Below are 12,907 nucleotides of genomic sequence, written 5' to 3'. Positions count from 1 at the left end.
GCACAAGGAGCTGAGATGAAAATGGAGAGTAGTCAAGCAAAGAATGAAGAAATCTTCAAAATGAATTCATATATCATCTCCCTTAAAATATAAGCAGATGAAGCTACTCGTATCAAGGAAGAAGCTGAGAAACAACTTGCTAAGAAGAATAATGAGTGTGAAATATTGGAAGAAGAGATTGTCTTCCTCAGAACAAAGGTTGAAGGGATGAACAAAATCTTGAAGATCTCTCAAGCCTCTGATGACATGCTTAGCTATCACAGATGTCCATCTGATAAATTAGGTCTCGATATGAAAGTGAATCCTCAAACAAGAATGAAAATGCTGTGAAGAAGCCAGAAAGAAATGGTGATGTTCCCAGTTCCAGCAAAGGAAAGGAGAAAAATCAAGGCTACAATAGAATAAACCCTACTCCAAGAAGAAATCCAGCTCTAAGAAGAAATATAGATGATGTAAAAAATGCAAGAGGCAATGGCTATCATCAAAGGATCCTAAGGCAGAAAGGCTTCAGAAGTACATCAAGGAAACCTCCATCTCCCAGGTACCAAAGTTCATCTTTTGGTTATTGTTATTCCCGTACAAACTTTGGTCACATGGAAAAATATTGTAAAGCATATCATAAATATAGATGTTATGGTCCCCAATCATCTCATAGAGATAGATATTATAGTCCCCAACAATCTCTAAGAAACAATTTTGTAGGAAGAAAACATGAATTCTTATTCATGAACAATGTAGAATGCTTCAAGTGTCATAACATTGGTCATATGGCATGAGACTATAACTTAACTTGGGCTCTTAGAAAAGCTAGAACCATGCAAAAGAAGAAAGTTACACAAGTATGGAGAAGGAAGGAAATAAAATCCGAAAGTCCCTTGAGCTCTCCAGCCAACAACATATGTCATTGGCCTGAATTTTGACAATCTAAGCATTTTATGAGAAGACTCTGCCAAAAGGAGATGATGCATACAGTTAGGGGGAGCCTGTAATTCTTGATCACTATTGCAGAAGCTATTAGTGAAAAGGGTCCTGATGAAATCCTTGTTGAGCTATATTAATAATCATTCTTTTATGAAGATCATGTCTCAGGAGTACTCCATTGAAGAATAAGATCCGATATGTTAGTGCCTAGATTTACCTCAGGCTGAGAAAGGTAGGATCCAGGGCCAACATCAAACCACGCTTAACCTGGTAGCTAGCCCTACCAGGTCGGAAGAGGGCTCTCTCTGGGTCAATCTCAGCAAAATATGATCACTAAAGGCTTGAGATGACTAATATAACTACTGATATTAGGCTACGTATGTGTGCAAAAGAGTTTGATTGAATAAAATGATGTTTTTGTTGGCTCAAATGAAAAAATAAGATTTTGGGTGTGGGGAATGAGGCTCAGTTTTACAGAGATCTCAATGGGGCAAGGTAGGCAACTGATTTTGGCACTTCAAATCGAATGAGGTGGAGAGATTAGACAGGTGAGGAGTTGAAGAGGGCAAGAGAAGTCATAGATCCTCTCCAAACAACTGAAAACATCAAGAAACTAAAGCAAACCTCAAGTAGAGCACTGCAATTTCAATGGATTCTACTTTCACTCTTGTTTGTTTTAGTTAGGAAGAAACAAGATAGATAATGTCATACATAGCACATAAACAAATATGGCAGAAATCACTGTACCAAATAAAAATTCCACAGGGATCCCAAAGAGTGCTGCAAACCCTGATCTCGATTCCTTAGCCAAAATGCTGATATGAGTGTACAATGAAGCTCTTTGCTTTCTCATGAGTCCAACCATGCTAACGACTAAAAAATTACATAATATAGACAAACCGTAGCTCATCCTAGACTCTAGGGGTCAAGCTCACATGTTTAGGATCTGTTTCAACTAATTCTAAACTAAGAACTAGAAATCAGGCAATGGAACAACATGCCTCTAGAAATAAGGGAACTGATTCATTCAGTTTCAAACAGCTTTTAAACAGATGAATCTACATCCATAAGTGAAAGTTTGACATATTTACATCATGATCCATCAATGTATATTAAATTACACCACAAATTTGACACTAATCAAGTGAAAAAGTCAAATTGGCAAAAGATAGGCGAAAAACGAAGCATTCCTGGTCAAACTGGGCCAAATTTCCTTTGTGCACCGCGCCTGATTCTCTATGTGTAGCGCCTGCTTGGAGCCACTTTTGAAGGCCTTACTAGTGTCCAAATTGGCTCCACGTGTGCTTGTTGGAAAGGTCAGCCTGTCTACTTTCCAACCCAAGTGGAATTTTCCAATTTGGCCTCCATTTGACCCTCCAAAATTCATTTCTCCCAACATTGCTTCCTATGTGTCAAAATAGGGGCAGTGAGGTCATTTTTTGAGTGTTTTTGACCTTTTTGAGGGCTCAAAACCTGTCCAAATTTCTTGGCCATTGGTAGGAAAGCATATTTTTTCATGCAAAATCCAAAAATTCTGAGTTTTTGTCATTTGGAGGCTCTTATCAAAAGCGAGCGCCAGGTGGCGCGGCGCATAGAGCATAAAATCCTGTTTTTTGTGCCAAAAATTCCAAAAATGCAAAAAGTGCCCTAGATTTTTTAAAATTTGGCTGAGTTTTCTTCATCAAGAATTGTGTTGGGCCAAGGAATCCTCAGCTAAGATCTGAATTCTAGCATGCTCCTTTTGCCTCCTTGATGCTCTCTTCAGTTTTGCCTTCAAGCTCCTGATTCTAGCTTGGCACACCATATTCCTTGACAAATAATGATATGCCATGTTTCTCAACATATTATTCTCATTGATGGCCTTTTATAACCTCCTTTCCAAGTGGATATTGGCTCTTTCAAGCCATGACTCTCGATCGGCATTGACCTCCTGCTCAAGTGAAGTGAACTCCACCCTCCTCCTTTGGGCAGCTTGGTGATTCTCCCAAATGTTTTGCAACTCCATAATCGCTTGCTGATCTTCAAGCTGCTTATTTCTTTGCTCCAGGTAGTGTATTTTCCATTTAGCCCTATCCAAGTTGAGGGACAAGGCATTGATATGCGCCTGCTGCTCTTGGATGATTTCTTTGAGATTTGTGCTTTGCAGGCCCACATCAGTATCATCACCCTCAATGAGAATGAAATCAGTCTCCCGCTCACTTGATGGTCCTTCATCCTGTAGTGGCTTCTTGCCTTTGTCCTGAACCTGTTGTGCTGATGACAGAAGCAAGACCCCTTCCACCTTGGGTGGAGATAATACTCGCTTAGCTACTGCGAACAATTGTCTAGTGCCCTTCTGATAAGTGATAAACACCAGCATACTAGTAGTCTGTGTCTCATGACCCTCATGTTGATATGAAGGTCCACCTGTCTCATGTACAGTCTCTAAAAGTCCCTGAGGAGCTCTAAAAAACTCACGAGAAATGAAGTACTCCCAAGTGATGTCCTGTAAGCCAAGCTGATGGATGACTACAATTTTAATGAGAGCAAAATGATATATACTGTTGAACTGTTGCTGAGGAGTCTTGTGCTATACTAGGGTGGTCATCTTCTCAATGTTTCGGCACATGAAGTAGGGGAGGTTCATCGTTCTCACCCTGGTAAAATGCATCAGTAGCCTGATATGATAAGCATATAAACGGGAAAACCGGCCCTCACAGCTGAAATACTTCATTATCAATTTCATCAAAGGAGCATAAGAATCTTTGAGGTACCGGAAAGGAAACACTCTACTGAGTTGTCTCAAATAACCGGGCTTGATGTATGGTTCATAATGTTGCCTGTCAATTTCCTACCTCTTGTTCCATTGCTCTCCAATGTTAGGAATACTGGTTGCTAGTGAAATAGATTATGGTGTTAATGTGAATGTGACACCAGCTAGAGTGGCTTGACCATCATGTAAATGAAGCACAAACAAACAAGCCAACTCATGATGAAATTGAATTCTAGCAACTAGCTCACAAAATTCATAGCAAGGCTGGTGTTGGAAACAAGAGATGGCAAGAGGGCAAGCCTGTAACTCAGCAAGAGTGGTTGGTTCTTCTCGAATATGCTTGCCACCTCTATGAGGCCTCCTGGGTGCATGTACTTCTGTAGGTGAGTCACTGTGTGTCTCCTCTTCATAAGCATATGAGGGATCAGATTCCATCTCTACTAGGTGGATGAGTTTTCTTGATGAGAAGTAGGTGATTTACGATGTTTTTTTTACTTCTGCGACCAAGGGAAAAGTGATATGAGGGACTGTAGAGGGAGGGAAAAATGAGGGATTTTAGGGACTGTTGGGATAAGGTTTAGTTAGGGAAACATGGGATTAGGGAATAATTTAGGAGTTTTGGGTATAGCACTAGGGTTTGGGAATTTGTATTTGGGATTTTGGGAAATGGGAATTGGGGTAGGAATAGATGATGTTTTAGGAATGTGTGAATTTAGGGAATAGGGGAATCAGGGAAAATGAGTAAGGGAGTGGAAAGGTGAGGGAATAACAAGATTGACTTGGCAGCCAAAACAACAGTTCAAACCCTAGGCAATAGTTTTCTTTGAGAGATTTCAAGAGATAGGGTTTGTTTTCTTTTTAAACAATCACCATAAATTGCATAAAAAATTGTTTCACTAGCAGTGGTAAAGGCTCAACCTACTTGCACAAATGAAGATCCAAGTTTTTTGGGCAATCTGGAATGATTTGTTGAAGATTTCGGGCTTGTCGGCTCTATGCACCACGCCTCAAACCCAACACGTCACGCCCGTTCAGTTTAACATTGGAAATCGCGGCCTAATGTGCCTCGCCTGCTATGTGCACCGTGCCTTTGCCTTGAGGCAATTTTTCACCGATTTCTCTTGCTTGCTCTAAAACACGGCTTTGCTTTGCTTCCAACTTTGTCTTTGAGTGCAAATGAGCTTTTCAATTTGAAGAAATAACTTATATACATGGAACCTTTCATTTTTATTTCACAAATACCCACTTTCATAATGTTTGGAATTTGAATTTATTTTTTAACTCTATTTTTGAGCTTTCTCACTTTATTTAAGCTTGTGATGAACTGAATGACTTATGTTTTGTTTGCTTTGGAGGGGATTGGAGCTACTGAGGCTAGGAAAGTGACCAGGATTACAGATGAAGTGATTTACATATGAAGGAAATAAAATTACATGAATTTGTACAATAAAATCTAAAGATACCCTGTTTGAACACTTGATTATGAAATTTAATGATGCTGGAACCTCCTCATGTTCCTGCTAGTTATTGTTGGACTTTTTGAAATCCTTTTTGATGAAACCCTAGACCTAAATGACAATGAAACCCTAGAAAAGACTTCTGCAATCTTTAAGACAAAAAGGTGATTGTATACAATTTTTGATGAATAAACATGAGCCAGCAGGTAAATGACATGAGGGAAACTATAGGAGAAGCCACTACCATCAGATGATCCATGCGCCTAATGGAATGCAGCTGACTAGGCGGGACACCTAATATGCAATTCAACAAGAGGGTTTGATCTCTGACGGAGGGATGAAGATACCGACACTAACACGATACATCTGGAATGGAGTTTGAAGTAAGAGCAGTGGGCAACATATAACAAACTGAAGCATTTCAAATAGATGCAAATCAGTAGAATGTTTTAAAAGATAGTCATAGATTGTATATCTAAATCTTCTAGCAGAAATAACATGTAGAGACTTGTACAAGAACACAAGGAAAGGATGGCAATGACTTAAGAAGAAGCACAAAGACACAAATGAACTCAGATTTGAAGAAAGACAGCAAAAAAGACAATCTCAGTGGCAGTTTCTCTTGATTCAGATTATGAAGGTCTCTCAATTCTGCCTATGAAGAAAATAATATGAATTGAAGCATAAAAGCCTAGACTTGCACATTTGGTGTATAGTTATTTGAAATCTGATTGTAAGAATTGAAGTAGAGCATCTTTGAGCATTGTTGAAGCCATGATAAAGTAGTTTTGAGACATGAAGAGGGAATAATGTGAAAATTGATGATAAAGCATCAATCCTTCTATCTTGAGTAAAATGAGGAAGAGCACTATGATAAGGGGAGTCACAGACCCATGAAGATCTACCATTCATGAAGAACATAAGCAGTTTGATAGGGAGAGTTCCAGAGCACTCCTTTGCCATTGATGTCAAAAGGGGGAGAGAAGAAGAATATTGCCATCAATAACAAAGGGGGAGATTATTGACCTAGGTTGTCATTTATGTCAATATGGAAATATTCTAGATACTAGAGAATGACATGAAGCCAAGGGGAAGCCGAGCAGATCCATGAAGATACATGAGCAAGGCCATCAAGATAACCAAGCCAGAGGAGCCACATTGGAGCAAGAGAAGCCATATTGAAGGAGAATTGCATGTAATACATGCCCAAGAAGAACCAAGAGGAGCTATAGGAGGAGCCACACATATATATAATATATATATGCCAAAATAGAGTTAGCAGAGCTATAGGAGCTAATAGAGCACAGAGCAGACAGAGCCATTGGAGGAAGCAAACAGAGCCATCGAGAGGATTATAGTGTATATGTAGGCGAAATACACCATTGGGAGCAGAACTTAGATATATATATATATATATATATATATATATATATATATATATATATATATATATATATATATATATATATATATATATATGCATGCATTTAAATAGTGTTCGGGGGCCATATATGCCAAAGGAATACACTATCTGAAGCACATATCATATATATGCCACAACCTCATGTATTGGCAGCAAAAACTTATATATACGTGCATTCACACTATCGAAGGCAGAAAGACTTGTATATATATGTATTTACCCATCGGTGGCAAAAAACATAGTTATATGGTGTTTAACACTATCGGAGGGCAAATGGAGGCCAAAGCATATATATATGGCAAACACACTATCAGCGGAGAAGTTTATATATATATCGGCATATATATGTATATCGACGACAACGCTAATCGGCGGTTCGGCTATGCGCCATCACCCTGCCACATTAAAACCTCCGATTGCGATAAAGTATGTGGACCCACTACGACATTGTAATATGAGTTAATATATTATCGCATCAGTCACATATCGCAAGCCGTAAAGCCTTGCCACATTGGAATCGCTGATTGCGATAAGGCTGTGGACCCGATGGGTATATTAACTATGGTTTAATACCATATCGCATTCGGTCCATCGGAGCAGGGGAATTGGCCATCGGCCATCGGCTATGCAATAGGGCATTATTAAAGAACTTTAGGAATGCGTGATTGTGATTGAAATTGTGACATGGCATATGGGACCTCCCTGTTAGTACAACCACTCCAATGAAATCCTTCGAAAAATATAAAAGTCGAGTGTATAAATATTATTATTGAAAAAGGCCTTCTCTGGTATAGTTTTGTTTTAATATGCAACATTCTCTTTGTATTTCGGCCACTTTTCCTCTTGAACATGTCCGTGGAGTATCGGCATTTGGAGGCAGAAATACACTATGGAATGCTCCCGATAATTCAGGAGGCTGAACTAATGGCGATGGCAATTACGATAAAGACATGGAAGGTCTGTTAAATGAAACATTCCCTGTGTATGCCTACTATCATGAGAAAATAGGAGCGTTGTTACAGTTTTTTGAATATGTGTCCTTTGCGTATGACTCGGTCCTCGCCATTGAATCAACGTGTCCTATGAGCATGAATAGACAGAGGAAACCAAAAGCTAGGAAGCTGAAGAAGCAAGCGAGCACAGAGGAAATGACAGTGACCGAGGAGGACGCTAATAGGATAAGCGAGTGTTGAGGAAGCTAAAGGGCCAGCAAAGAGAGGAAACCAGGAGACAGAGGCATGGGGAACGAATAAAAGAGGTAAAAAAGAGAACAAGAATGTTTTTGAAGGCTGTTCAACGCTGTGGAAAATAAGCTGGAGGAGATAGAGGCAATGAGAGGATCCAACATGACAGCAGATAGTCGAAGGGGAGAAGTAGCCAATAGAGAACATAAGCTTGAACAAGAAGTTGTTCTTTATGCAAAGCTTAGTGCAGCTAATAGTAGACTAACTAAAGCTATGTGAAGACATTATCAGAGAGCATGAAGGCTATTGAAGACTATGTGTGGGCAGTGTGCAGAGTTGTAAAGACTTCTTCATAAGAATACTGGCTATCATTGATGTTGTAGCATGGAGATTATAGTGAAGCTATAAATAGATAGAACTTAGTAGAGAAGAGTTTTGAGAGCAGAACATTACTATCAAATGTGCCTTGACAAGATTGGGTCGGAACCCTTGGGGTTAGTGCCTCAGAAGCAAGAAGGATAGGAGTCCTTGGGGCTAGTGCCTCAAAAGTAAGAAGGATCGGAGTCCTTAGGGTTGATGCCTCAGAAGTAGGAAGGAATAGACTCCTTGGGGTTGATGCCTCAGAAGTAGGAAGGAATAGACTCCTTGGGGTTGATGCCTCAGAAGTAGGAAGGATTGGAGTCCTTGGGGTTGATGCCTCAAAAGTAGGAAGGATAGGAGTCTTTTGGACTAGTGTCTCAAGAACTGGAAGGATTGAAGTCCTTGGGAGTTGGTGCTCCTAAGTCCAAGATTGGTGTCTTGGTGAAATAGAGTTGGTGCTCTAGAGGTTGGAGCCTCACCAAAGTCTAAGTTGGAGCTTGGAAACTAATTGCAACCATCTATATATTGTATCTATTTTACTGCACAATTTATATTAATAAAAGCATTTATTCTTGTTGTTCATCTTGTGTTCTAAATATATATGTTTTAACTGGTAAAACAATAGTCAGAAAAATAAATACTGATTCACCCCCCCTCTTAGTATTTCCAACACCGCTTTTACCTCATCAGATTTCCTTTCTCATTCTGGTGATCATAATAAGAAAACCATTCATAGGAACGTCATCAATGAAGGTGCTTCCACTTGCATCATGTTGGTCTTTTGTTGGAAGGAAATTGGTTCTCCTACTCTGAACCAGTCCCCTAACACTTTGGAAGATTTTAACAGATGCGATTCACGACCATTCGGTGTCCTTCCCAACATTTCCATTACTTTGGAGGTCAAGACAGTACATGTTGAAGTAGAGATCGTTGACGCTAATCTTAACTACAATCTTCTACTCGGACGAAGTTAGACCCATGCTATGCATGTTGCAGCCTCCTCCCCTTTCCGTGTGATTCGTTTTCCCCATCAACGGAAGATAGTCACAGTCGACCAACTGTCCTTCTTTTCCTCTTCCTCCTCAGATGGAAATGTTCCGTATGTAAAGCACACCGATTCTCCTTATGAGAGTGCAGGGGCCGGACTCCTTAAACATCCTACCTTAATGGGGATTTTTCCGCTCACACCTCCTCATGTTGCCTCTGTCAACATTATTTCGGTCAATTTTGATCCTTGGGTCATTCCCTCACTAGATCTTGTTGATACATGGGGTGAGGTTATGCCGTTAAGTCCTGCTGAAATTAATTTTGTGGAAATTGTTTCGGCTTTGCCTTCGGTATCCTCTACTCATCTTGTTTCAAGAACATCTCTCGATGCGTATTCTCAATCCCCGTGGCTTGTTCTTCGAAATCTCCCGATCCCTTAGCTGAGACTTTTATTTCTGACGAGAATATCACAAAAATAATGTCTCTAGAGGAAGTACCTTGGAACAACACTCATCATCATTCCTTGTCTGTTCCTGGTGTTAGTTCCAGTCTTTGCAGCCTGTCACCAGGGATCAACATGGGCTCTTACTATGTCTGGTTTTGTTAGATGTTTTGCACATGATGTTCAGCACAAAACATGTCACAAGTGTGTCCATCAGAAGAATCTTGGAAAAATATTTCCAACAGTATATCACACTACCATAACCGGCTCCCGGATTAGAAGATATGATCGAAATGAATGAGTGATTCTTGGTTATGCATGTTTTGAGGTCAATTGTTGCACATAATGATAAGTTTAGTACAAAATCCATTTTTGAAATAATGGTAAGGAATGTTTCAAAATTGAAAGAGGTTTTTGTTAATCACATACCAAATAACAAAAACCTCCTTCAGTTTATGCATAGGTGCTACTATGTGGGAGATATACAGTGATATTTGGAGCCTACATTAAAACAAAGCAAATTTTTCATATTTTTTACTGTTTTAGTCATTTTAGTGAGGTACCATTTTACAACATATGAAAAGTAATTTTGCAAAACCCAAGGAGGTTTTGTTAATCACGAGCCATATAACAAAAACCTCTTTCATTTTATTCACAGGTGTCATGAATTGGGATATGTGACTAGATATTTATAGCTAATTTTCATAGATTTAAATTTTTAATGATTTTCTATTTTAGAGATGATTTTGTGGCATAGATTATGAGAAACTGGAAACAAATTTCCAAAATTTGAGATATGTTTTCTCCAACATGACCTTATCTACAAAAAATCTTTCATTTTTGTAATAGGTGCTATGGTTTAGGAGATAGGAGTTAATCTTGAACACCTATTTTCAGAAATTCGGTCCAAGTTTAATGTAACTATTTCTATTTTGAAGAAAATGGTTGAGCTCAATTCCCTTAGTACAAGGATGAGAAAATGTATATATTTTATGAACTTCATAGTGTATGGGTTGGAATTTTGCAAAATGTTGGACTCTTGTGGATGCATTGAGCTACTTTGTACATCACTTCTACAGTTTGGCAAGGAAATAAACCAGGGTTTTGCAGCATTTTGTGGGCTTCTTGTGGTAATGTGATTTTGCATTGTGTTATTCTTTGTAATTCAGTTGATCTTATGTTTATGTGTGCCATCATCTCTCTCTTTCTTCATAACTAAATGAATCAAGTTTAAAGGTGTAATTCATTGGTGTTTCAGTGCTCTACCTTGGGGTTTATTTAGTTCTACATGTTTTCTGTTGTTTGAAGAGGACTCATGACATTTTCATGCCCTCTCCAACTCCTCACCAGTATTTAGGCTCACCATCACATTCATTTCAAAGTGCTAAAACACTTGCCTACCTCGCCCCATAGAAACCTCTGCAAATTTGAGTTGATTTCCCGGACCCAAAGCTACCTTCCCCCTCTGATCCAGCAACCAACCATTAAAATCAAACAAGATCATCTGAGAAAACATACCTAGCCTAAAATTAGAATTCATATCATTCCTCTCAAGCCTTACTTGCCATATTTTCTTTGATATTGACATGGAGAGAGCCCTCTCCCGACTTGGTAGGGCTAGCTACTAGGTTAAGTGTGGTTTGATGTTACCCTAGACCTACCTTTCTCAGCCTGAGGTAGATTTAGGCATTAACACCTAGCCCGACGGTCATGTCTACTTGTATCAAGAAGTTCTCTTCTCAGTTCCCAACCCTACCACTTCGGACATCGATCATGACACATGAAGTTTGATCAGAAGGCAACATGGGCAACATTACCCAAACGATGCTGATTGATATTTCTGTCAAAGTTGGTGTCATTGAAAATGTCCATATTGGGGTTACTTGTTCTCTAGAAGAGATCAAGCTCTATACTCATCTTTCCCAAGAGTTAAGGGATGTTTTTGCATGGTCATATTAAGAAATTCCCGACATTGTGTTATACAGCAAAATGACCCCCTCATCAGCTCAGAGGGGAAAGACATGATAGCTGAAGCAAAGACCAAGATCACAAGCCTTGTTTCCACACTAATGCTGGCTAAACACTAACAACATGCTTTATAAAGCTTCTCTATAAGCCTAAGGGAGTGTTAGTGACCCTACTAACTCTAGTTTTTGGTTCAGGAACAATGTTAGTGGATCCTAATGAGCATCTAGAGGTCAAAGGAGTGAATTGACTCATAAATATCTCTATATTCCCTCCTAAATCTACTCAGAAAAGCAAGGAAACATCTCAAGTTCGACCTATTTGTGGGATTTCTAAATCCTAATGAAGGAGGCAAATGGGAAAGAGCTAAAGCATGCCAACATCATTGCTTTTACCTTAAGAGACTCATGGAGGAACTTGGAAACCCTAACTCAATTGCTACATAAGCAAAGCTAGGGCTATGGTGATAGAGGTCAGATCATTTGAAAGGATAGCTTACTTGATTGTCGAGCATAGTCTCAAATCTAAGCATAAGAAGTTGGTAAGAAGGGAGAGAGAGAGAGAGAAGCTGGAGGGGTAAGGGAAGGATGATGCAACAGATGGTTGTAATCACTCTTCATACATTAATATAGAACTGCATTTGTACTATCTACTCCATGGTGTTGGTACTATCATTCATTTACTTGTTTGTCTAATACTTTTTAGCATGAGTAGCTTAGTTATGTGTAACTAGATGTCTTTTATATATTCATGTATTAGTTATCAAGATTGTATTCTTTGATTACGCTTGTCTCTTCTATGTGTAGGACTTGGTCTGGAGCCAACTCAGGGGACTTCCACCTAGCTACATTGCGCTCTCCAACAAATCTACACGGAGGCTTGAGGTAATCAATATGTTTTTCTTTGATATTTAGTTATTGTTTATGGACATGCATGTAACTTTGTGACATCTGCAGATAATCTTACAGTCTGCCAAAGGTCCTGGGAAGACCTTTGAGGGTATCTCCATTCTCCATACACTATGCATTTTTTCCTATAGTAGAATTGGTGACTCCACTGGGGACTATACATTTAGTTCCCGGTTCACCCAGACAGTTCTCAGTTTCCTCCTCCTTCTAGACCTTCGAATACTTCTGCATTCCTTTTTTGGCCCATCAAGACCTTGCTGCATTCTTCCCTCACATATTTAGCCTTGGATCTAATCCTAAAAGCCCTATTTTGAACTCTTTTCCCACACTAACGTAGGTTAGCAGAGTAAACAGAGCTTTATAAAGCTTTGTGTCTGCACAAACAATGCGTTAGTGGACCCAGTAACTCTTTGTGGCCACTACTACAGAGCGTTAGTCACCCAAATTTTGACATGCAGTTGTGTCTATAAACTCAAAGGGATGGGAAACTTGCTCATGGACTGAAAGA

This window comes from Pinus tabuliformis, chromosome 7, assembly GCF_031772625.1.
Source record: "Pinus tabuliformis cultivar Carrire ecotype Pingquan chromosome 7, CPIR1, whole genome shotgun sequence".
In the NCBI taxonomy this organism is placed as follows: Eukaryota; Viridiplantae; Streptophyta; class Pinopsida; order Pinales; family Pinaceae; genus Pinus; species Pinus tabuliformis.
Note: the sequence above shows the minus strand (reverse complement) of the source record.